The sequence below is a fragment of the Acomys minous genome, assembly GCF_964271855.1.
Source record: "Acomys minous genome assembly, chromosome: 5".
In the NCBI taxonomy this organism is placed as follows: Eukaryota; Metazoa; Chordata; class Mammalia; order Rodentia; family Muridae; genus Acomys; species Acomys minous.
Genome location: NC_140494.1, coordinates 13,049,809 through 13,074,517, shown reverse-complemented (window position 1 = coordinate 13,074,517; position 24,709 = coordinate 13,049,809). Strand labels below are relative to the sequence as shown.

The window sequence follows — 24,709 nt, the reverse complement described above, 5'->3', positions numbered from 1 at the left end:
ATGTCTGGCCTGAACAACAACTCAGGAGCTGGCAGATGATTGCTAGGCAGGAGGCTTGTTACTTCAGGTAAGAATAGCTTAACTGCACTCGTAGCTAGTAAAGCCAAGTGTTTGCTCTCAGAGGAGGGTGAGCAATGTCACCACGATGGCTTTGCTTAGCAAACTCTTGTTTCATGGATACTGTCTCCAGCACGCTCCACCTCTCTGAGTCACTGGCACTAGGCATCTCAGATGCATGGGAGATTCTCTTAATGAGGTTTTTGGGGGCCTTTTTACACTCGGGCATTTATAGAGCAAGGCAATTACAGGTGGTGTTGGCTGTTCATTGTTTAGAGCTTACAGGCTGTAAATAATCTTTCTAAGAGAGCTGCATGGGGCTGTGGGTGCATAAATCAGCACACGGTTTGAGAAAATAGCAGAGTTCTGACACAAGTTCATCGACTGCCTCTGGACTGAACATAAAAATAGTGTGTAAGGCTAGGAAGGCAGCTCAGTCAGTAAAGATCTTGCCTAGCAAGGATGCAGGTCTCAGTGTGATCCCAAGAACCCACAGGGGGAAAAAGTCCATCACAATGGTGGTAATCCCAGTGCTGTGGGCGCAAAGACAAGCAGGTCCCTTGGGCTCAAAGTTGGTGAGTTCTAGGCCAGTGAGAGATCCTGTCAAAAAAAGCAAGCAAACAAACAAACAAACAAAGACAAAACAACCTCTGAAGAATGACAGCTGAGATCAGTTGCATACATATGAACATGCACCTGCCTACACAGTGCCCCTACACATGCAAAAACATGTACAGGCACACACAGTGGTGTGTGTGCACCTACAGCTACATAATGGTGTTTTCTATAAAGAACATGACAGCAAGGCTCACTGACTGACATAAGGGTTTTCGTGGTATACTTCTGCACTAGAGACAACATATCACCTTACAGAGTTCTTCTGTCGTTGCCACGAATAGGCAACTTCCAGAGTTAGGCCTTATGGCTAAAGCCAGTTATAGACATCCCCAAAGGGAATATTAGTGAATACCTATTTTCAATATTTGAAAATACCCAATGGACACCATAGCTCTTCATAATATGAGGGCACAGACCAAACCAAACTTGCTTTGGACTAGAATGGTGCCAACTCAACCTGTGGTGGCGATGGTGACATTGCCACATCCAAAAGCCCTCACCAGCAGGTGTGTCCGTCGTATTTCAGAGGCAATATAAGAGAAGTGAATCAGCGTCCGGAATGCTTGCTTGATTAGTATAATTGAAAAGTTGGTCTCTAAATGTTCCTTCTGTGATCCTACCTCTTGTAGGTAACTTCATACCATGGGCAACACAAGAGTTAGAAATTAGCTCAGAGGCAGAACACCTGTCTAGCATGAGTAAGGTCCTGGGTTTATCCCCAGCATTCTATGAAAGAAACAAAGAAAGAAAAAAAGAAAGAAAGAAAGAAAGAAAGAAAGAAGCTCAATCTTTATGCAGCCTTCTGCAATAACTAACAATAATTATCTGCTTTATCTAATAGCTTTTCTATACTCATTTAAGTCTTTGAGTCTAATAAAAGATGCATGTATTCATGAGGTACACCAGAACTTCAAAAATAATTAGACACACTTGAAAAAATTAAGAAATACATCTGCTCAATTAGTAGTTTCTTTCTCAGTTTCTTGTTCTTTTTAAAGATTTATTTATGTACTTTATGTATACGGGTGGTTTGTCTAAATGTACGTCTGCATACTAGAAGGCATTGGATCCCATGGGACTATGGTTATAGATAGTGGTGAGCCACTATGTGGGTGCTAGGAATTGAACTCAAGACCTTTCGATGAGCAGCCAGTGCTCTTGACTGCTGAGTCATCTCTTCAGCCCAACTTCTTATTCTTCAGAATGGCTAATTTTTTAAAAGATGTCTTTGATACATCCTCCTTTTTTGTCAAAAGCAAATGGAATGTTTCAATTGGCCCCAGTGCCACCCTAGGACCCCAAAAATGGGGAAGCCAGAAATTTGATCCATGACACAGATGAGGCTCAGGTCCTGGCTGTATCAGCCCCCATGAGGTCTATGATGGGGAGGAATTGAAGTGTTAAGGGGGGGGGAGGCCTTAAAAGTTGAAAGCATCATGTTACAGATTACCACGGACCATGGTTGACCACTTTCCAGCATGCTTACCTTTTGTAAATCAAATATCTTAAATGCACTGCCTAGGAAGTTTCTACCCTGTTCTCTACAGGGGCTGTGTGCTGTCTTCTTTAACAAATGAAAAACAAGTATCTTTGAAAACCAACACTGGCTCGATGCTTGACTCGGTCGTCCACTGGCGCCCAGCTCCACAGCCCCACCTGGCCGCACTATGGCAGGCCTTTGTGGTGCTGACCACAAATGATGCCTACACCAAATGGGCACTGGTCCTGGGTTCATCTTTGAAACAGCACAGAACTACCAGGAGGACAGACGTGCTCACCACCCCGCAGGTTTCAGACTCCATGAGAAAAGTTTTCGAGACTGTCTTTGATGAAGCCATCATGGTAGATGTCTTAAACCGTGGTGAGTCTGCTCATCTAACCTTAAGGAAGAGGCCTGAGTTGGGCATCACACTGACGAAACTCCATTGCTGGTCACTGACTCAGTATTCCAAATACGTGTTCATGGATGCAGATACTCTGGTCCTCTCAAATATTGATGACCTTTTTGAAAGACAAGAATTGTCAGAGCACCGGACCCAGGGTTTACAATTCTGGAGTCTTTGTCTTTCAACCCTCAGTTGAAACATATAACCAGCTGTTGCACCTACATCTAGGCAAGGCAGTTTTTATGGCAGGGACCAGAGCCTACTGAATACATATTTTAGTGGCTGGGCAATGACAGATCTCGGGAGACAGCTGTCATTTGTGTATAACCTGAGCAGCATCTTAATATACTCCTACCTCTCGGCATTTAAAGTGTTTGGTACACATGCCAAAGTTGTACGCTTCTTGGGACGAATCAAGCCATGGAATAGCACTTATAGTCCCCAAACAGTGTCAAATGTGGATCCTAGGACGCAAGTGTGAGTCACCTAGAGTTTCTGAACCTGTGGTGTGACATCTTCACCACCAGTGCTTTACCCCTGCTCCAACACTACAGCCTTGTCAAAGGCGACTGCTCCTGTCTAATGATGGAAGACGTCTCAGGTGCCTTGTCACACCTGACCCTTGGGAAGGCCCCAGCTACACCACAGCCCTCTGTGTCCTCATAAGAAAGGAAGCCATGGGAACAAGGCAAGGCTGATTACATGGGAGCAGATTTGATACCATCCAGAGAAAACTTGACACTTACCTACAATAGTAGTGCTGCCATTTTCCTGTGGACATGTCTATGTCTTTTCTGATACTTAGTATATGAAGTCCATCACAATGGTTAGAGGCTTTCACTAAACCTCACCAGATGAAAGGTTTTTAGCAGGACAAGAGGTGAGAACTGGGAAAATGTTATTAAGTAGTACTTCTGGTATGATTGGTGTTCTGTTTAACCCTAGACTTGCTCAGAAACTCTTAATTCTTCGGTTGCCAACGTGTGTGGTAAAGGAATGGCAACATTAGGCTCTCTCGAGTGGCGCAGAACTTGACTCTCCACCTATAGCCCCTCAAAACAAGATATGCCATTTCCCCATGTTTGCTTGTTGCACCCTTCACTAGACCTGCAATTTAGAATTGCTCAAAGCCTGTCAAGGGAGGTAATTCCATTTCAGGCTAAAGTGGCCTTCATTAACACTGTGGAGTGACTCATAAGCCTACCAGCTAGTGTTAGGTCACCAGTTTTCTATGCACCATGAAGGCAGCATGTGGACTTGCTCTTTTTTTGTTCTATCTGCTTGAAAATTGCAGTGTGCTCTCTGGTAGCACCTGTGGTAGCACCATGTATAATAAATAAAGACTTACTGAATAAAAAAACAAAACAAAAACAACTCTGAATTGTGGGTTGGTGTGTCTTTGCATAAGATCAGCATGTGTAACTTATTTGATGCTTTGTTTTGAGTGCCATATTCCAGAAACACCATCTCATCAAATCCTCACTAAGTAGGACTTATCACCAATGTTATACAAGACAGATATACAGACACAGAGTGGGGACTCATCCAAGATCCCAGGCTGGTGAAGGGCCAAACTAGGTCCACATGAAGCCAGAACCATGTTCTCAGCCCCCGTGTAATTAGACAGTGCAGAGTTCATGGGAACACAGGATGACAAGCAAGTGGCATCTCTTCATAGGGTATTAAGTACCAACCTGCAGCCCAATGCTGCAACTGCCTTCACTTGGCCACCTTGGTCCTCAGACCACATCACTTTCCCCACTCCTCTCCACATACCTCTTCTGCTAGCAAACAGGCCAACATAAATGGCTTCAGCAGACCCTAGCTCCTTCCTCCCATACAAATGGGCCCCTCTCTGTGCACTGACAGTAGAAGGCTTTATCTTTTGTTCAATTGTCCCAGGATGATACTTCTTAGACTTTCATTCTAGAATTAACATTCCCAAATCCAAAATGACAAAAGAGGAGAGTTGAGCATCCCTTAAGGGTTCCATGTGTCTGCCCTACACCACTTGAGCACTCATCTCTCTTGACAATGGGATTTTATACTTTCCAAATCCATCTCTCTCTCTCTCTCTCTCTCTCTCTCTCTCTCTCTCTCTCTCTCTCTCTCTCCTCTCCTCTCCTCCCCTCCCCTCTCCTCTCTCTCTCCCTCTCCTTCTCCCTCTCCCTCACCCTTTCTCCCCACCCCGCTCTCTCTCACACACATACACACACCCAGGCAAGTTTCCCTTAGAGTCCCCCTGTTGCCATCAATCAAATCCAAACTACTAAGTCTGGCATAAAAATAAGGGCTGGAGAGATGGTTCCATGGTTAAGAACACGTGTTGCTCTTGCAGAGGGCCTGGGATTGATTCTCTGCAACTACATGGCAGCTCACAACCATCTGTAACTCCACTTCCAGGAGAGCCAACATCCTCTTCTGACTTCATCTGGCACTAGATATGCACGTGGTATATATACATATGTGCTGGCAAAACATTCATCACAGAAAATAAATTTTAAAAGGACAGAGAGAGAGAGAGAGAGAGAGAGAGAGAGAGAGAGAGAGAGAGGGAGACAGAGACAGAGACAGAGACAGAGACAGAGACAGAGACAGAGACAGAGACAGAGACGACAGAGAAGAGGATGGCATAAAATCTCCAACATCTTCTCTCATCACTCCCCTCTTTCTAACTAGACCTCAACAACAGACACTCACCCTTCACCCTGGCTTCTGTCCAAAGCTGGACCACATGCTTAGGTCCTCTGACCCTTATTTAGCTGGTAAACTCCTTCCCATCACTCAACCCATGGGCCCAGCACACCTCCTCAGTGAGACCTTCCCAGACTTTCCTGGCCAAACAGCCACTTCTGACCCTGCTGTCAGCTCCTATGCACGGTTACATCTTTGAATCCGTGAGGAAGGATGTGCTGAGCTCCCTGTCACCGGGGTCCAGCACATACCTGGCACAAAGGAGGGCTCTGAATGACTAAATAGCTGTGACTGCAAGACAGCATATATGGAAAGGAAAGAAAACCACTGTGTTTGTGAGAGGAGGAGATTCTGACTTGGCCTGTGATTGGAGCGTATCGTACAGCTCAGCAAGGTGACACATCTACAGCCTCAGCACTCAGGAGGTAGAGGCAGAAGTACCTGGCCAACCTGGGCTACATGTCAAGTTCCAGGACAGCTGGAGCTCAGTCTACATTGAAGGCACATTTAATATACTCACCTGACCATCAAAGCTCAGCAGCACAGAACACCCCGTAGCATCAGCATGTTTCCCCTTGATGGCAGAATGACTTGGGGTTGGGGTCCACTGACACCAGAGGACATTACAGAGCATCACTAGCCTGGGGGAAAGGACCCAAATTCAAGTCTCCAAATATGGTTTCTACTGAATGTTTGATGCTTTCTCAGTACTAAGTTTCTTTCTCAATAAAAGAAAAACAAAATAAAGAGTGGAAAGACTGGAAAGTTATTCCCAGCCTAGGGCTGTGGCCCAGGAGGCAGATGGGGACAAATGGACAGGACTTGTTCTGAATGTCTATGTCCCTCCCTGGAGGAAGGAGGCGAATCTCCACCCATCAGAGGACAGGGCCACACAGAGACCATGGAGAAGTCACAACTCCAAACCCATTCTGCTTCTCTGGATATAAATGTCTCTAACACGGGGCAAGTGCATTCTATGTGCTATTTAGAGGGATTCGCTGTTGAGTCTAGCAGCTATTAAGAAGAAAGCTGAAGGCCAGAAAGATGGCTCAGAGGGTAAAGGCACTTGCTGCCAAGCTTGATGGCCCATGGTAGAAGGCAAGAACTGACTCAAGAAAGTTGTCCGCTGACCTTCACTCATCTACAACACACACATACACACACACACACACACACACACACAATGTCAAAATATATATATATAAAGAAAAGGGAAAAATCCATGAGACTTCAAACAACAAAAAGAAGGACAGGTCTGAACGTGAAGTAGGAGCCCAGAACAGCTTCCAAATCCAGCTTTTTTTTCCCCCTGAGCCCTTTTATCTTTCTGCGACACCAACTTCAGTGAAACAAGAGGAGAGTCACTGGGCTGCTGCTGCCCTCTTTACTCGGCTCTCCACTGCTCTGCCCGCACTTGAAGTGCCCAGTGAGAAACAGTCCATAGCGGCATCTAGGCAGTGAAGGCAGAGGCAGGGGAATGCAACTCAGGGGTAGAGGGCAGGCTTATCATTTCCGCAGGGGCCCGGGTTCACACAGCGAAGGCACGTCCCATCCTTACAACACAATTCTTCCGAACTTACTTCAAAGAGGCTGTGGGGCTCCCAGGAGACATCTGGTAGACTCCACAGCAAAAACAAAAGTCTTTGCTGCCCTCAAGTTCCCAGTGATCCTTCCAACTTAGATAGTATTCTGAAATTGTTTTTTTTGTTGTTGTTTGTTTGTTTGTTTTTTAATTCCTAGAACCATGACATCAATATGTAAATTATATAAACTTGAGTCTCATATTTTGCTGCAGTTGTCTTCCAGAGTCATGGCCTGTGCTCTCAGGCCTCTAGAGGAACATGGTACTGCACTCCCCGAAGCCTCTGGCCACATCCACAGATCGATACATAACCTTGTTTTCTATGAATCTCTGTTTAAAGATGCCTTTTCTATCAAAATGTTTGCTCATTAACAATGAGCTCAGAGCCAGTGGTGTCATAATTTGTGCCCAAATGAAGCTTTTATTATAAAGCGTGACTCTTCTCCAAAAGATACATCATGGCCTCCGTGCACTTAAGAACACCCCCACACTTCAGATACTCCACAGCCTATGATGAGGCCATGTCTTGACAAACCTATTCTGACTTGAAAGCAGTCTACATTGAAGGCACATTTAATATGCTCACCTGACCATCAAAGCTCAGCAGCACAGAACACCCCGTAGCATCAGCGTGTTTCCCCTTGATGGCAGAATGACTTGGGGTTGGGGTCCACTGACACCAGAGGACATTACCGAACATCACTAGCCTGCGGGAAAGGACTCAAATTCAAATCTTCAAATATGGTTTCTACTGAATGTTTGATGCTTTCTCAGTACTAAGTTGCTGTAGCAAGTCAAGGGCAGTGCATCCTCTGAACCACTTAAACTGTGAAAATGCCACCAGAGGGCTGGAGAGATGGCTCAGTGGGTGAAGGCACCTGCTGTCATGTCCAACAACCTGGTGCCTGGAACCCACATGGTGGAAGAAGAGAGCTGCCTCCCGAAAGTTGTCCTTTGACCTCTACTCGCCCACAGTGGCATGCTTGCAGGCAAATGCATGCACTAAATGAATGAGTGAATGGAGGAATACAAGATAGTTTTTAAAATACCACCAGAAGGCAAAAAAAAAAATTGTGGCAGTAAGTAAATTGTGAAGGGGACGTTTCTTTATAGAATAAAAGCTGAAAGCAGAAGTCAGTCTTGCCCCTGTGGCTGCCAGATGGAAACTCGGATGTTTCACGTGGCAGGAGGAACATCAGGAGGTCCCTCTCCACGTTACAGTAAGTTTGAGTGAGGAGCTAAATCCACAACCTTCAAAGGCCGAGGATGGCTGTAGTCTAAATTACACTGAAGAATTACTAAGTAAATATGGTGGTGCATCCAGCTCTTTGGAGGCTAAGGCAGGAGAAGGATGCGGCTGGGCTACATAGCAAGTTCAAGGCTAGACTGGACTGCAAAGCAAGATCTTAAATTTTTTTTAAAAATTACTGAGCATTGAAGACTTTGTACCACTGTACTCGGTCCCAGAGGCAGGCCCTAACAGAACTAAGCCATGATGGTCTTATCCTTGAGGAACTGGCCACCCACAACATCCTCATCCTGTAACCTTCTGTGTGTTCTGGGGACTACCTCCCACTGCCTTGTGCCATGAACCTCTAAGAGTCAGGGCAAGATCTGGTACCGATTGCACTCATATATGGGCCCCATTTTACCCCAAGGTAGCACAAGCTCCCGGACCTAAAAACACACTACTGGAAAAGAGAAGGTTAACATAACAGCTGGAAAGGAGGAGGCTAATACAACAGGTGGGAAGGAGGAGGCTAACACAACAGCTGGGAAGGAGGAGGCTAATACAACAGGTGGGATGGAGGAGGCTAACACAACAGCTGGGATGGAGGAGGCTAACACGACAGCTGGGATGGAGGAGGCTAACACAACAGCTGGGACAGAAGCATAATAAATAGCCTGGAGCTCAACTCAGAAAGAGTTCAAGGAGCTTGGGTAGTATCTCCTCACTAGAATCCTAGCACCAGGAATCCTGTAACAGGAAGAGTGCTAGTTTGAAGCCAGCCTGGGCTACAGTGAGTTTATACCCTGCTGGGCTACCTAGTGAGACCCTATCAAGGAAGGGCCTACCATAGCATCACTCCAGCTCCACTTGGTTACTTACTAGACACAGTTTCATTGGTTCTCAGCAGTGACAACTATTCATTACCATGGACAGAACTGGGGGATGGTGAGTGGGAAAAGGCTCCACCCATTTCATCAGAAATGTACTTCTGCATTCTGTCTTTACAGTACTTACAGAATACATACTTGTATTCAAATATGTGATAACAATCAATAGCTTAGCACTGGGGTAACTATATACATGATTTTAAAAATACATTTTAATACATAAAATATTTAAAAATATAAAAACTACTGACACAGAAAATTTAATTTAAACATATGTACATAATTTTACAGGGATAAATATGCTATCCCAGGATAAAATTCTATAGGAATAGAATACTAACTTAAAGAGAGGAAAAACAGGTAGAAAATCCAATGATTAAAAAACAGCTTATTCTAGTACCTTCTAAATAGATAATAATAGGAATCAAATGCCTATGGCATTTACCTACCATTTAACTGGTTACAATTAAAATAGTGATGCCACTGCTTCATTTGAGGATATCAATATTTACAATAAGCAATGTTTGTAATAAGAAAACAGCATCCTTTGCCACACTTAAGTTATGATTAAAAAAAAAATGTCCTGCTCTCTACTGGGAAGCTGGGTGGACTGGTGGCTTCATGGAATTATTTAGGGATGGCAGGGAAAAAAGAAGACACCATGCTCACAGGAAGGAAGCCCACCACCTTGGTCCCAACACGTTCTAGGTCTTAAAACATTCTTAGAGAAGGAAGGCATTGAAATGTCCTCATTAGAATCAACCTTTTCATACATTGGTTTGGAAAAAATTTTAGGCAGACTTCAGGCCAAACAAAACTCGCCCCTGGGCTAACATTTCTCTTTGACTTTGCCTCTAAGCAACCCTCACCATCCTGTATCAACTTTTCATGGGGAATCTGCTCACTCGGGAAGGCCTCACTGAGCACTCCCTGTGAGCCAGGCACTGTCCTAGGCCCTGGGAGACTGAAGGAAACAGGAAGCACTCTCCCAGTCCTTAAGGAGGGCATAGCATGGGGTCAGATTGATTGACAGGCGAGTGCTTACAGTACATTGGGTTAAATTCTATGCTAGTTAGCCTGGGCACAGTGGCCACAGGGCCTTTGCTTATATCAAATCAGAAATAAATGGTTTTAATTGCAAAGAGAAGTCAGAGCTAGAGGCAGCAATGCTGGAGATTCATCGTGCGTATCTCGGGAAGACACAACAAAGCCGAATCAAGGGTGTGGCTATCCCAGGATGCCTCAAAGGCACAAAAAACATGTGGTAAGATAAAAACCCACCACTCCTCATTTTCAGTTTTTATGTTAAAAACAGGCACATGATGGAAATAAACCATTAAGACAAGATCCAAAAATAAGTTTAACTGGGTACCAAAACTCACATAAGAAGTTCTTATTTTAATCACTTCTGTAAGGCAGCTGAAAGGTACCGATACCAAAACTCAAGCGTGTGAAGCAATCAACTTAATCTGCTGCTTTGAAAGATTAATTTAAACGGAGATTACCGATGGCTGCAGATGAGCTGGGTCCGATGGTGGGGCACAGTTGAGATGAAGGAAAAATTGCAAAATCATATAAACACAGCTGCAGGCCAAGCATGGAGATGGTGCAGAAAACTCTCCTTCCTGGGCCTGAAACATGACTCTAAAGGACAGCATTGGCATTAGTTACCCAAATGACAGGGACAGCATATGAAGGCTCCCCACTCAGGGACCTGCCTGTGGCCAGGACAGCAGGGATCATGTGACCTGACCTACGGAGCTGCAGCTATTTGGACAGAAAGCCCAGCCAGGTGGCTGGGAAAGAAAGGAACAATCGATCCATTGTGGACCTCACCTCAAACCAGATTCTAAATGCTTGTTTAAGCCACTTCAAGGGCATGTTTTGCTAAGCACCAGCCAGAAAGCAAGAATGAGATGAAACTGCAAAAAGAGATCAAATATGGTCTCCACAGGGGCCTAGAAGGAAAATGTCTTCCTTTGGAGCATGGCCGCCCCACGCCCAACATGCAAAAAGATAGTTTGGAAACCCTTCTGGGAATTCTGGCTGTAGGAATCAGAATTCCAACATGGCATCATTGAAGGCAGAAGGTTAAACCCTTGACAGACAGCACTCACCCGAGGAGTAGGGACTGTGCACAGAACAGTGCTTAAAGGCTTTAAAGGCGGCAGAACAAGAAAAGGACTTCAGAGTTTCCCTGCTCTAATCATCCAGCCGTAATTATGCTGCTGTGGTTTGGATGCAAAATGTCTGCTTGGTGGGTAATAAGCCAGCGGAGAAAATGGGGGACCTGTCTTATCTCATCCCACGGTTCTGTCCTATTTGATGGTTCTCAATGTGTGTTTTCTAACAAGCCGGTAAAAAGTAAAGCATTTCCCTGGGTTTTGTGACCTGCCTCTGCAAACACTCCAAACCTAGGAGAAAGCGAGGGAAGCCCAATGGGTCAGAAGCACAGGGCTCCCCGGGGACTTGTGCCTGGGAACAATCTTGAGAGCCTTTTGCCTGTAGGGTCTGTACTAATGTAACATAAAGGTGTAAGTACATTGGCACGACACGCAGCTGTATGTCTGGAGGGTTGAAAATGACTTATCGTAAGGGGAAAGAAACCATACACGCTTCCTCTCAGAAATGAAGTGCAGAGTATGAAATTTCCAGTCTGTCCTCTGCCCCTGCCACTGTTTCTTTCCATCCTACATAGAGGTGTTCTGCCTGGAGCTAAACTCTACTTGCCTCAAGAATGGCCTCAAAGCCTCGCTCCTCTGTCAAGTCTCCCTCATCATCCAAGATAGAATTATAGTCCCCAACTTCCACCTTGCACAGTATTGACTTCCACTTAGAGAAGGCAGAGTCTTCTCATCAGAGCAAATGATTTAAATCCCAGCACTTGGGAGGCAGAGGCAGGCAGAGCTCTGAGTTCAAGGCCAGCCTGATCTACAAAGCAAGTTCCAGGACAGTCAAGGCTACATAAAAAAACCCTGTCTCAAAAACCAAAACAAACCAAAACAAAAAAAGGTAGAAGAGGAAAGAAGGAGGAGGAGAAAGAGGAGAAATAAGACAGTCACAAATGGGCAAAACCTCTAGACGCCACTCTCCTGGGATCCCTAAACTGTGAGATTCACAGAGATGGAGGCAGAATGGTGGATCCCAGCAGCCGATGGGAGGGGTAGTGGGAACTTCCTGTTTAGCAGGGACAGAGTCTCTGGGAAGTTCAGGAGAGGGATGGTGGTAGTGGTCACACAATGTGAACCTACTGAAGGTTGATAAATCAGAAATATGAGATGGTTAAGAGGGCAATATAATCTATATGTTATATCGCAATATAAAAAAGTAACATTTACTCAACGAATACACAGATTGGCTATTTTATAACTACTGTTGGTGCTATTTCCAAATCATCTCTCCATTTTAAGTTCCACTGTGGGTAGCAGTGATCCTATACATTTCATACAGACATCACAGATTGTTCTGGCAGCAGTGGGGGTCATTTCAGGCTGGAAAGAGTCAATTTCAGGCATCTAAATGCACTTGCTTCTGTAGTTACTATACACTGTGTGAAGGGGGACCACTCCTCCCAAAGGCACTACAGGGACTACAAGGACCTTTTAACGGGCCTCCTGGGTTCAACCAAGCAGAGTGCTTTGTTTTTTCTTTAAGAAATCATTTGAAAACCATCATCCTGAAGAGGCATATTTTATTCATGCCAATTTAAGTAGTGACAGGAAGGTATTCAGTACTCAAAATGGAATGAAAGAAAGAAAGAAAGAAAGAAAGAAAGAAAGAAAGAAAGAAAGAAAAGGTCAGGATATATTTCCAACGGCATCTGGAAAATTGGCAGAAGAATGAAGAGCGTGGCAGCACCCCGTGATCCAGCTGGGGTGAGCCTGCCTTGCTATGAGAACCCTGAGAGCAAGATGAGCTTCTAAACTTGATTGATTGGGGCATTTTCTCCGGATGTGATACCAACAACGTTAAAGCCCTTTAGGAATTCCCAAAGACAGTCCTCTGGAATTTTCATTTACAAAGCCGGGCCAGCTTAGTCAGGAAAAAGTACACCTCTAGCTATTCCCCAGAGCCCCAGCCAGCTTGAAGTCAAAATTTAATTTTACATGGAGAATAACAAGAATCCAGGCCAAAAAAAAAAAAAAATCTGACTTCAAGGAGAACTGAAAGCCTTCCCCTACAGTCCTGATGGCCAAAGACTTAACATACAAACACACACCCTCCCTGAGACAAGCTTGTTCTTAATCTTGACAGGTAACAGGTTGCATCTCACTATGAGGGTCCAGAGTCAACCAGAACTTGTGTGTATGGACACGTGCGTGCACATGCACACACCCCACATGTGCCATCCTTGTATCCGTCTTCCCTCACTGCTGGGCTCTGGGAATGTTAGACAAACCTTCATTTGCTTCCTTCTTGTTTGTTTTACATTATGAGAAAAAGACTTATTCTAGATGAGGCTGGACTAGAACCCACTTTGTAGCCCAGGCTGGCCTCAGACTCAAACTCACAGTAATTCCCCTGCGATTATATAGGTGTGTGCCACCACTCTGGGCTTCCATTCATTTGATTCTCAAAGTCCAGACTATGTTCAGCCATCTGTATTCACCTACAGGGAACCTATGGACAGTTGGACTGCTCCACTGGGGTGGCTGGACCAGGATGCGCCATGCAATGTGTGGCCTTCGTCATGGCCCTCAGCACCCCTGGGATTCCTTAGTCTCATGAGTAATTTGCATATTCATCAGATGTTTGTGCTTTCACTGACCATGACCATGAGGGTCACTGAAAGATGGTAGCATGTGCACACATGTTCCTCCCTGCCCGGCACTTCGATGTAAGATTTGCCCTGGCACCCTGAGCTAGTGCTATGATCCAGAGAAACATCCTTAAACTGTCTGTGTGCCTGTTTTTCTTTATGATGAGATGACAGAGGAACAGCCAGGTCTAATAGTGCAGGCTTATTGCCAGCAAGTCCACCCTAGTCAATTTAGTGTGACCTTCAAAACCCACCCCCCAGTGACACTCTTCCTCCAACAAGGCTACATTTACCTCAACAAGACCACACTTCCTAATAGTGCTGCTCCCTAGGAGTCTACGGGGACCATTTTTATTAAAACCACCATGGAAAATATAGCTCAGTGGCAGAATATTTATCTAACATGTGTGAGGACCTGAGATCAACCCCCAGCATAGCAAGAGAAAGAGAGAGAGAGAGAGAGAGAGACAGAGACAGAGACAGAGACAGAGACAGAGACAGAGAGTGTCAGAGATAGAGGGAGAGAGATACAGAGATAGTGGACACACACACATTCACACACACACATACACACACATGCATGTGCACATACATACAGAGATTCTTCCAGCTCTAAAGTAACACATGTAACAGAAATCTCACCCACTCTGAGTGAGAAAGAGACTGAACTACATCAAAGACTATCAGATACTTCAGGCAGCTATGGACTATGAAAATTCTCCATTAGCCTTGAACATGAATATACCACCCATGGAGTGCTGGTGCTCCATAAAAAGTCACAACCATGTCCCTATCACTGATTCACTACCCATTGGTCAATATACATGACCCTGAATGAAAGCACACCGAGGACCACCTGCCACCTCACCTCACCCAGAAGGGATGGTACATGCTATAGACCGCACAATGACCCATGAGAAAAGTGACCTTCTAGTTGATGATCTAGGAGAGAGTCTACTACAAGTGTGTGTGTGCTGAGTTTGCCTCCTCCCTTGACCTAAATCCAGACGGAAGACATCAAACGGAAAGAAAGAAAAACTCCAAAGACTATAGGTGACATCAAAGCCATAGGCTTTGTTGCCACATTGTGTTGCCCTCTTCCCTCAAAGGGGAGCGCCTTCAGAAGACGCTACCTATCAAGGACGTAGAGTCAGAAATAAAACTTTCAAGCCCGTGGCCATTAACACTCACCCAAAAGAAATGGACCATCGCCAAACAGGGAAAGGGCAAGTTACTAAAACTGGCCCTCCCGCCTCCAAGAGGCTCCGCAGAATTCTTGCTGTGAGCAGGGGAAGGGAAGCTAAGTCCGGTCATTCTGCCAGCATGCCAGAGACACAGTAACTAGGTCACGTTCTCACTCGGGCCGGGATGAAGCCACTTGGCTGCTCCAAGCCAGTGTCTCCATATACTGTGCGAAGGATGAACATTCTCGTTCTCACACTCAGTGTCTCCCCTTGAAACCTCTGGCTGCACAACGGTCCAGTGATATAGTCTCATGATGTCCTTGGACTCCGTGATATCCGCAGAGCAACAGGAAGAACAGAATGTTAGCTTAGAGCTCAGCGCAGCCTAGGGCTGGTAAAGCATGGACCACATGGGCCACCATCAACGGACTTGATTCCCTAAAGCTTCACCAAGCTCCAAGTGCAGTTTAAGCAAGATCAGGACATAAACTCTGACACCCTAGCATGCAGACCGTGCCAATCTGGAGCTGGCATGGATCCCCAGAAACCTGCATAATTAGCCCTTTCTCTAGCAGATGCTGACACAAGGTCACACAGACAGCCCATTCTGAGTCCTCTTGCAGATCACCCTCCAGACAGGAAGGACACCTCCTGGAGTGTGCTCCTCAGGTAGTGTGACTTCCATGGGCAGCTTGTGCGCCTGCATACTTAATGACAACGCACTTCAAAACTAAGGTCACAAGCCTCACTTCACCTTCATCCATGGCTCACGGAGCGGGCTTCTCAGAACAGCGTGAGTGCCTCTTCACCAGGACGTGGTGACAAAACCACATCCATGCCGATATCTCATGGCTTCCTAAACAGTGCGATGTGTTCTCAGCGTCACAGACAAACCACAATCGCCACACGGTTCATCTGAAAACTGTCTGCACCTCTATCCTGAGGCAGTTGGCAGGAGGCAGTCACAGGGCTGTCCATGAGGACCTCCAAAGGCTTCCCAACTAAGCATTTTTTTAGTAATTTATTCATTTAAAAGGCAGGCTAAATGAGAGTTCACTTTGGCTTTTAACCTTTGTAATTAGCTAAGAGGTAATTCTCTTTTTGCCTCTTAACAGTCCCCAAGAAAGATGATAAACAGTCATACTGAAAAAAAAGAAAGAAAGAAAGAAAGAAAGAAAGAAAGAAAGAAAGAAAGAAAGAAAGAAAAGGGTTTCCTGGTTGAAAAAGGCACACTAGCAGAGCCCAGGAGCTATTGTCTCCCTGTTTCTAGCCAGTTTCACTTGTCACCATTGTTTGCCACCACAGGATCTAAAGCTGGGGTCTAGGGGGAAAAGCTGAAAACAAACAAAAAAACTTTCAGTTTCAAAGATGACTCCCCTAAAATTCTACACAAACAAAGGTTCAGTGCTCCCCTCCCAAAGTCCTGCTAAGGCTTGGAGAAGACTCAGTGTGTTCCCCAAAGGGATTATGTGCTGGGAGCCTGGTCCTCAGCATGGTAAGGAGAGAAGGTGCAGCCTTTAAGAGGTGAGGTTTACTGGGAGGTCCCAAGACAGGTCTCTCCCCCCCCCTTCACTCCCCTCCCCACCTCTGCCTGCCTCACCTGTGCCTCCTTCCCTCCCAAGTTCCTGCCACTGTAGTGCCATCTGCCGTGACGTGGGGTGGCTAAACGGACCCTTTGCCAGATCTGGGCTGCTAATCATCAGCTTTAACAGCTATGAACAGCTATGAACTAACTAAACATGTGTGTGTGTGTGTGTGTGTGTGTGTGTGTGTGTGTGTGTGTGTATGAGAGAGAGAGAGAGAGAGAGAGAGAGAGAGAGAGAGAGATCTGTGTTTTTGTGCCTATGTGCATATTATACAAGTACACACATAAATGGGGGTGCTCCCATGTGCAGGGGTGAGCGGCGGCCAGGGGCTGATGTCAGGATATCTGTTTCAGTCAAGCACTTCTTGCTCAGCTTAGTTTTGGAGACAGGATCTCTCACAGAATCTGGATCTCACTGTTTTGCTCAGCAAGCCCCAAGCTCCACAGCCTCCTCCCAGCACTAGGGCTACAGACTTGTGTGTCCATCCTGCCTTGTACATGGTTCTGGGGAAATCGAATTCAGGCCCTCGTGTTTGTGTAGCACACACCTTACCCACGGAGCCGAGAACCTCCCGTCTTATTAATTTTATTAATGAATAAACTATTTAGGATTTACATTCCAGCAGAGGAGAAAGTGCAGGTGCAAGAATTCTAGAGGTTTAATGTAGGAGTTCAAGGCCAGCTTGGGCAAAAAAGCAAGACCTCTATCTCAAGGTAGGGGAGAGCTATTATGTACTAGATATGTAATACAGAGTTTGTGGGCTTGTTTGTGCTGAGACTCACATCGCAAGGGGGAATAAAGCTACTATAGATTAGATATGCAAATGTATAATTTGCATGTTTATGTGTGTGTGTTAAAGCATGAATGATATCACTATCCTGAGACTAGTAATAATTATAAAGTAAAATATGTGAAAATGAAGTTATCATCTTAGATAGTACCTGATTATTCCAGAAAATTAAGAACGCACAGTATGGCAAGGAGAAAATTGAAGTCACCTACTGTGTCAACCCCTTGGGATGAGAAGTGTTAATATCACGAATGTGTGTGGCTTCCGTCTTCTCTCTACACATATGACAAATGTTCTTTGATAAAATTAGGGTCATCTTACCACATATGTCCTTTTCCACATTGAGCCGTATCACCAGTTATCCACAATCCTTACTCTACATCACAATTTAAAGCTGGCAGGTGTTTTGCTCTATAAACTGTAGCACCATGGTCTGTAAGTTTCATGTTGAGTCCTTTCAGTGATCACAGATAGGACGAAAAAGATTCCTTTTCCTATGGCTGTTTGTGTGTACGTGTCCTGTATGCTCACACGGGTGATGCATGTGGGCATGTTTATGTGCACGTGTGGAGGCCAGATAACAACCTCCAGTGTGGTCCTCCGGAGGCGGCCAACCTCCTCCACAAGGTTCAACAATTAGTCCCCGCTGGAGAGCAAACCTTAATGGTCCTGTCTTTGCCTCCCCCACCAATGGGATTACAAGCACATCACCGGGCCTGGCATCTTTACCCCACTTTATTCTGTTCTATCACTTACTCCCTTTAGACAGACACTGAACCTGGAGCTAGCCGGTAGCCAGAAAACCCCAGTGATCCTCCTGCCTCTGACCCTCACGGTGGAGGGGTTACAGGCACACAAGGAATTAGGTGTTGGTCCTCAACTTCCACAGCAAACATTCATATCTGCTGGGCCATATCCCCACCCCTCAGGTGAATTTTAACTTGCAGACAGGTCGCACGTCTGTCTAAAGGATACAGGAATCAGCTCTAGAAGCTCAAGGTGAATTATAATCTTCCTTCTAGAAGGTTGAAGAGCACATACCTGGGTCATAAAGCTACACCTACACCTCTACGCTTTATCACACCGCTCCCCACTTCCCCTCCCTCCAAAAACCCTCCCCCTGCCTGAGTTCCCCAAGACACTCTTTTTTGGAGAAGCACCATCTGCTGGGTAGGCATGGGCCCCCATCTTCTTGGGGGTAACCCTTGAACAGACCTGGCTTTCTGTCTACCAGCCCTCAGCTCCTGTTACTGGCCTCTGAGCAGTGAGCTGACAGACATGAGCCAGCAACAGCAGCCTGTTTTCCTTACGGGTGATTGCGTTGTAACTCCTGAAATCATGAGGTATGAATCTTCCAGGTTTGTTTGGTTTGGTTTGGTTTTATTTTTCAAGATTGCTTTGGTATTCAGGGGTTCCTTGTATTTTGCATATGAATTTTGGAACTACCTTTTTTTTTTTTTTCAGCTGGGATTTTGATAAGTATGTTGACTCTGTAAATCAATTTGGAGAATTTGCTGTTTGTTTGTTTGTGGAGTAGTAGGATTTTGTTTGGTTTTCTGGTTTTGTTTTACTTTTTTGTTTTGTTTTATTTGAGACATGGTTTCTCTGTGTAGCCCTGGATGTTCTGGAACTCTCTCTGTAGACCAGAAAGGCCTCAAACTCAGAGATCTGGCTGCTTCTGCCTCCAGAATACTGGGATTAAAGGTGTCCACCACCACCCGGCTCAGTTTACTACCTGAACATTAACTTTTCCAATCCATGGACACATGCAGTCTTTCCATTTACTTTATGTCCATGTTAATTTTTTCAAGAATTTTACTATCTACATATCTTTCTTATACTTCTCTAGCTACATGTATATTATTAAATATACTTTAATAATATATTTATTGTTAATAATAATACTAAATAATACTGGATGTTTTCAAATATTCTTAAATATTTTATTTTCATTGATGCTATTTGTCCTGGCTAGTTTTATGTCAACTTGACACAAGCTACGGTCATCTAAAAAGAAGGAGCCTTAATTTTAAAAATGTCTCCATAAGATCAGCCTGGAAGGCATTTTCTTAATTAGTGATCAATGGAGGAAGGCCCAGTTCATTGTGGGTGGTGCTATCCCTGGACTTGTGGTCCTGGGTTCTATAAGAAAGCAGGCTGTGCAAGCCATGAGGAGCAAGTCAGGAAGCAGGAAGCAGCACGCCTCTTTGGCTTCTGCATCAGCTCCTGCCTCCAGGATCCTGCCTTGTTTGAAGTATAAGACAAATAAACTCTTTCCTCCCCAAGTTTCTTTGGCCATGGTATTTCATCACAGCAATATTAATCCTAACTAAGACACTACTGTAAATAGATTTTTTAACCTAATTCTATATTAGTCATAGCTAGCATGTATGCATTTATATGTGTGTGTATGTGCGCATATGTAAAATTTATTTTTATATGTTAATCTTATGTCTTTATTGCTTCCATCAAAGGCTTTACTAGTGGGTTCCTTAAGGTTTTCCCCCTATAGGATCACGTCAGCTGCAATTTGAGACCATTTTCCTTCTTACCTTATAGCCTGGGTGTATTTTATTTCATCTTTCTAACTGCCATGATTAGAATCCCCAGTACAGTGTCTTATCCCTGATCTTAGAGAAGAGCAGTCATTCTTTTACCATGAAGAACAAGAGCGTCTCTACAAGCCACTCTTTTCATTTGTGTGTGTGTGTGTGTGTGTGTGTGTGTGTGTGTGTGTGTGTAGGTTGTACACGTTAGGGGTTTTTTTTTTACATGTATATAGATCCACATGTGGGGGGGGTGCGTGTACGCAAGTGCGTGTGCATATGAAGATCTGCAGTTCTCCAAAATCACCACTTCTTGCTCTTCTCTCCTTATTTATTGAGGCAAAGGCACTCAACCAAACGCTGCGCTCAACAACACAGGTGGTCTTGCTGGCCAGTTTGCTCAGTGGCCCCCCTCCATGGGCTGAACCCTTTTCATATCACCAGGCATTTACTTGTATTTGTGGGGATCCAAACTCCAGTCCTCACACCTCACACTTGCCTGGCACCCCAGTTTCAGATTGTGTTTGTTTGTTTGTTTGTTTGTTTGTTTGTTGAGACAGAGTCTTAGCATGTATTCCTGTCTAGCCTGAACCAGGCTAGCCTCCAACTCAGAAGTCCCCCTGCCTCTGCCTCCCAATGCTACAATGAAAAGTGGACGCCATCAAACCCAACCCAGAGTCCTTAAATCAACTTACTTGGGTTTTAGGAGGCTATTTCAGTGTGTGTGTGTATATTCATAAGCTATCCAAAGCATGCTCATTTCCCAACGCACAACTTCCCCAATGTTTATTTCTCTAATAGAACTTTAACATTTGTTATGCTTGTCAGAAAGAAAAAAAAATGACACGTTGAAAAAAAAAAAAAATCCAAGCAGTTGGTGAAGTTTAGGTAGAACTGAAATGGACATAGTGAAATCCCATGACTTGCCCAGTGAAATCAACATCCGCTCCTCGTCTTAGCGTCTTAGCGGTGAACGTCATGTTAAAGTGGACCTGGCATTTCCCTACACTGCCAGCCATTGCCTTCACTGCTGAAAGAAAGACTTTATTCTGAGCACATCCTGAGATTCTGTATCCATTTCCCTTGCTTGCATCTTCTGCGAGTTCTCGTTCTGTTACTCCCAAAATTAGTTTTACCACAAAAGGCTCTTCATGATTTAAAAAAAAAAAATGGAGAGATCTATTCTAATAATCGCTAACTCTGTAAATCCTAAAACAAAGAGGGATTTGGTGGCTACCTAATTTGATTATTTAGGCAAATGAAACACTTCAGACAGAAAACTGCACCCTGGAACCTGGATTAGGTGGCTTGAGTCCCTAAGTGCATTATAGGAAGGCAGCATCTTGTTCACTGGGACACATTTAGAAAGGGAAAGGGGAAAACCAGCCACACTGTAACAGAAGGGGCATGGGGCCCCGGATCTCTCCTCACTAGCTAGGCACCTTTCAGGGGTGTTTTGGAGCTTAAAGGATAGGCTATTCATGATAAGCCTGGGACACAGAAAGGTACCCATGGGTGCTGTATTAGTAAGTCCAGTCTATTTAGGTTTCTGGTTTTCAAACTCTTGAATTTAACAATCTTCCTAGGCCTGGGTACACAGCTCAGGAGTATAGAGCTTGCCTTCCATACACAAAGCTATGGTTCTAGCCGCAGCACCATATTTTTTAAAATTAGGCAACTTTTCTTAATAATATTAGTGAGGCTTTTTTTTAAAATATGGCAGAGTGTCGTGGTAAAGAGACAACTTACTTCCTTTCTAAGTGTTTCCTGTGCACAAGCTCATGTGAACTACCTGAAGAAGTGTCAGGTTCACACACGTGGAGCTTGGAATCCAGCATAAATAAACAGGCTGCATACCATAAGGAGTTTACACTGCAGGGGTTCAAGGGAAATTTCTCCTCCACTTTCCCCCGGCTCACTGCAGTAAACCGACACAGATGAAAGGAAAGGGGGTGGGGGGGAAAGCTTACAAACTTATTAGCATGCGAGAGGAGAAAAACCACAACACAGAAGAAAAATGCCGAGGCGATTACCTGCCTGCTGACAGACACAGCAGCTTATATTCCTCCTTTCCTAGAGAGAGGGGGAAGGGTGGGCGGAGACAATCCTGGGGCCTTGGCAATGGGAGCGAGTGACGCCAGGATAGTGTCTGGAGTTAGGATGAGCCGGCCTCCCTTTCTTAAACAGACAAGGAGTGCAGGGACAGGGAGGTCCACAGCTCTGCTCCTGTTTGCATTCTAGTCTTAAGGCAGAGAAGAGGGACTCCAGAGAGTTCCCTTTACATCGCTCGTTCAGCCTGCCAAGATGCCGTATTTGGAGGGAGTTAGTCTCTGAGTCCCCACAGCACGCATCACTGTTATTACAAGATTAAAAATGCAAGCTGGGAAGAACATATAGCCAAGGACTTGGCATAAATTCTAAAACACAGTTTCCATGAACACGTTCCAACTATTACCTTATGCAATATTTTCCTCATTTTCCTTAATGGGATAGCACAGGGACAACGCCAACTAACTGAGAGTGGGGTATAAGGATGAGGACATATTTGGTGTCTGTCCCAAATTTCTGTCACAGGGCTCCTAAGCCTGTCATTTAACTTCTGAGTGACAGAGGTGAGAGGGTCACCTTTTTGTCATGATTTTCAGTCTTAATTCTGGCTCCCGGCAGAAGAGAATGATGGAGGTGTCCTTTTGTAGGTCAATAAGAGGCCTGCTGGGGGTGGCACACTGCTGGATAAACATCTGGATGGTGCTGGGTGCAAGGGGAAGCAGGTAATGAGAGGCTTGGGCCACTCAGCCCTCTCCACCACCCCCCGCCCCGAAGCTCAGGGAGGGAAGCAGGGCTGGATAATAGAATCTTCGTAAAAACCATAAACAATGAGATCTAGGGTTGGGGTACACATCCGTGTGGTTGCCAGACACTATACCCTAAATTCACAGGGACTGAGGCTGCTGAATCCAGGACACGGCTGTCCTCACCTTAAGCACCTGCTCATCTGAATGGTCATGTGCACACATGTTCACATTCCTCCATCCCTTGGAGCCTCCTTCACAATAAACTGAAATATATATATATATATTGAATATATAATTCATGAATATATATTGAAAAAAATATATATATATATTTCAAACTGGAGAAGGGGCCCAGAAGTTAGGGCAGCCTTGTGAAACTCTAGCCTGCCACTGGAGCCCAATAAAACCATGAGTTGCTATCAGAATCAACTTGTGTGACACTCAGCTGATGTGTGTGGAGTGGGAGGACCCAGTGGTGTGGGGAACACCAGGTGTCAAAACACGGTGACTAAATTCAAAACTCAAGTTGTTTGGGTTTTTTTGTTTTTGTTTTTGTTTTTGTTTTTCTTGTTTAAAAAATTAAAAGTGCTTGGTTTTCTTTGGTTTTGGTTTTGAAGACTGGACCTCCAATTGTCTATGTGGCCAAGGCGGCCTTAAACTACTGACCCTTCTGCCTCTGCCTCCTGTATTAAAGGCACTCCCCACCCAATTTATATGGTAATTTGGATAAAAATTGGGGCCTGGTGAATTCTAGGCAAGCAGTCTACCAGTTTTTCCATATTTCCAAAGTTTCATTTTAGATTTCCAAACCAGATAAAAGACCACACCCACAACATAAAAACTAGTCCGTCCACAGCACTGCCGGATTTGTCAATCTGCCAATGGTACAAGCCCCTGGCACCAGCTGATACGCATCTAAAATGATCTAATTACCTAGACAGGAAACTGATCAGGCTACCAAATGAGCCACTGTCTGATGCCACACCTTTGCCAATGCTGCCCTTAGGAAAACTGCCTAGGCCATCAATTCTGAGAAGTGCAAGTTGTTTTCTTAGAATGGCTTACAAGCAAGTTTAAGCCAACATATTTTCTCAGCCATAAAAACTAAATACACCTCACGGAAGCTCCTAAGAGTTAGCCTCATCCTGGCAAACAGAGGGGAAATCAGGGGCCCAGACTTTATCTACTTCAAAGAAGTTCTTACGAGAAGCTCTAGGCCCGGATACTCATTCTGTAATCCCAGCCAGGCCACCTTCTGCAAATTTTTAGTGCTGGGCTCCCTTGAGCTGAGAACTCATTAACAGACAATGTGAACTGAGCCAGTATAAAATGTCTACTGTATGCAAAGACAGATGTGCACGCACAGGGCTTTCAAGCACCAGCCACCAGACACCACTAATCAACAAGTGAAAATTGCCAAGCAGTAATAAAAAAAAAAAATCAACCCCATGATAATTTAGCAGATAAAGGGCTCCTCCTGCTCTCGGTCTCCAGGAAGAAAAGCCGCCCTCTGGAGCACAAAGCCGGGAACAATGACAACACGATCATTAAGCACATCAAACAATGCCCACGCCATGTCATGCTGCTGACAGGAAGGGTTGGCATAGGTGGAGCACTAAAGCTGTAGCAGGTGTCAAGCTAAGAACTTCACGTTTGTTAGTTTATTCCATTCTCCAAACAGCCTGAGACAGTTCATCACGCTTCATCCATGATTGGGCTATAAATACCGCAGAAGAAAGATGGAAGTCACTTTACTCTGACAAAGGAGTCCCTCAGTGAGTTTCTGTCTCCTTAAAGAACTTTAGCATCTTAGGAGGTAGCCCAGCCAGTAAAGGATTTGCTGTACCTGAGTCCAACCACCAGCACCTACCTAAAAAGTGGGGCATGGTGGCACATGCTTGTAACCTAGAACTGAAGTGGCAGAGAAACGTAGACCCCCTAGAGCTTGCTGGCCAGCCAAGCCTAAAAACTAGGTGGGCTGCTTCTGAAAAACAACACCTGAGCCTGACCTCTTCCCTACCAATACTTTCATACTTGCACATACACGTGCACAGGGGCATGCTCAACACGCGCACATGCACACACACACACACA

General features: G+C 44.9%; 1 protein-coding gene and 1 pseudogene across 5 annotated transcripts in view; one reads left to right on the top strand and one right to left on the bottom strand.

The window, feature by feature from the left end:
- The window catches only part of CAMK1D (calcium/calmodulin dependent protein kinase ID), a 398,121-nt gene that overhangs the window by 351,770 nt on the left and 21,642 nt on the right, over window positions 1-24,709 (bottom strand). The gene's annotated exons all lie outside the window — the stretch shown is intronic.
- Window positions 84-4,647, top strand: LOC311597461 (glycogenin-1-like; annotated as a pseudogene). Its single transcript has one exon. The product of its transcript is annotated as a glycogenin-1-like (transcript).